Below are 2,608 nucleotides of genomic sequence, written 5' to 3' on the forward strand. Positions count from 1 at the left end.
TACCCACGTAACTAAATTGCCTCGGTATAATTGCAAGATGAAACAGATACCGGGAACTCAGGGCTCTCCAAATCAACGACCAACACGTGGAGTTGAACAAACGAAGGCATATGTCCTAACGGATAGAAATTACTGATTACAGATTAAACTAATGAAAAAGAAGAATAACTAGTATAAAAAATGCAAGCACACGCACATCCACACTGTGAATCACTAATATTAACTGAAATCAAGCATAGCTAGCACACGACGCTCCCACATTCCTAAATTCTGGTTGAATAAAGGAACTACCAGCAAAACTGAACTATTACGAAAACTGTATCACTTCCTATTCTGAATGAAATATTCTGCACGATTACTAAAGTCTGAAGCTAAAAAGGGGAAAGGTTGAGACATCATCTAGGCTGAAACTCAACACAAACTCCGTTACTATACTCTCTTTTCAGAATCTGTGGAACGAGTAAACGGTACCATAGTCAAATTGGGGTCCCCACAAGCAGCGGAAGTCGTCAGAGAAAATCCTTTCCGCACCCTGCCAACTAAAGCACATGAGCGCTTCGACTAGAAGCAAAGAAACCTCTTTGCCTCTTCTAAGCTTACACAAAAGTTGGCTAAACTGCCACAGTAGCAGACAAGTAGTTTCCCGTCACCAGGTACTATGAACACACTGTGTCCAGACGCATTCGCCCCTTCTCACATTCAAAGAGGCAAGGAATGGGAAAATAGGGTAGCACTGCAAATTGTAACATTATAATCAAGAGTGAAGAAGGTTGACGAAACACAGATACTTAGTAAATCGACATATACGCATATACAGCAGATACAAAACAAACATGAATTCAGATAGTGTGTGAATTTGTTTTTGGTATGGACCCCTCAGCAGCATACTCTTTCGCCCAGCCTGATTTATTAAATGCACCGAAAGCTTGAGGCGCTAAAAACGTGTAAAATGAAAAAGTTTAGCAGAATATTATGAAGTGGCTCATATAGAGGCATTCCAATATTCATTCATTTCTCAGAGATTTTCCGCTAAACGTAGAAGGTGAGCTACTGGTTTAGTTTATTGAGCACATTGTTACCTACGTAATAGAGCCTATGAGGCAAACTACAGAAGCAATGACGCACAGTTATTTTACGCAACAGTGTATGGATACGCTCAGTGTTTTGAGATTTTACTGCAGTTGAAGTGCTTCATAGAAATGAATCGGCTGTATAAAGGATAATCTCAATTTCGCGTATGGTGCAAATATGGCCGACAAAACTGTAAATCGGATGGGAGCAAGTTGGCACCGTATTGAGGATGATGGATGACAGAGAACACAAGGCGTCGGATGGTTACAGAGGGCCGGCCGGAGTGGCCGAGCGGTTCTAGGCGCTACAGTCCGGAACCGTGCTGCCGCTACGGTCGCAGGTTCGAATCCTGCCTCGGGCATGGATGTGTGTGATGTCCTTAGGTTAGTTAGGTTTAACTAGTTCTAAAGTCTAGGGGACTGATGACCTCAGCAGTTAAGTCCCATAGTGCTCAGAGCCATTTTTTTGTCACAGAGGTCGCCGAGCTCATGTGTGGCCTGGAACTGTCATGGAGAAGGAGAAGGTGCTCCATGTGTGGACGAACTTTTCGAATTCGAAACTCGATGACAGCACGATCATTCTCGCGCACCAACATAGTTATGTTACACACCGCCATGTTACACGCTACAATTTGGAGTCCTGTACATGCAGAGGACTGGAAATATGTTGACTCGAAGCGTAAAGATGTAGAATGTTAATAAAGTGTGCTTAATTTAAAAAGCTTTAAGAGTTTTCACATAAAAAAATCGGAGACATTACTTTTCAGCTTGACCTCTTAGATTTTAGTTCTATCTGATCCTTGCTAAATTAATGATCTAACTAGTTAACTTCTAGAAGAGTGAATGAATGAGGAAAATAACTTTTTCTCTAGAAATTCATCTAAAGTATCGCCTTTTATTCCTGGTCTTTTCAGTTTCCCATTGAACATCTGTTTTTCTACTTTTGTCCTAACTTCACATTACATACCCATCCTCAGTGAAATATACGCAGAATGAGGCAGCTTAGACAGGTTATCCATAATACAAGCAGTGGACGAAAATATAGAAACACCGGAAACATAAAATATAACAATGTCTAATATGGTGTAGGAAAACCCTTGGCATTCAAAACGGCTTCTAGTCGTCTCGGAATGGATAAATACAGGTCCAGTATGGTTTTCAATGGAATCTTATACCATTCTTCCTGCAGAGTAGTGGCAAGTTCAGGTAATGGTGAAGGGAAAAAAGGAAGGAAGAGAGGATTTAGCATTCCGTCGATATCTTGGTCATTAGAGACGGAGCATAAACTTGAATGGTGTCAAGAATGGGGAAGAAAATCGTCCGTGCCCTTTCAAAGGAACCAAGCCGGCATTTGCATAGAAAAAATTTAAAGAAATCACGGAAAACCTAAATCTGAAAGGCCCGTCGAGGTTTTGAACCGTCCTGCTCGCAAATGCGAGTCCAGTGCGTAACCACTGCGCGACCTCGCTCGGTAACGATGAGGGAGATGGATAGCGATCATGCACCCTGCTCTCCAGAGCAGACCACAAACGGCTCAA

The sequence above is a fragment of the Schistocerca piceifrons genome, chromosome X (genome assembly GCF_021461385.2).
Source record: "Schistocerca piceifrons isolate TAMUIC-IGC-003096 chromosome X, iqSchPice1.1, whole genome shotgun sequence".
NCBI lineage: Eukaryota > Metazoa > Arthropoda > Insecta > Orthoptera > Acrididae > Schistocerca > Schistocerca piceifrons.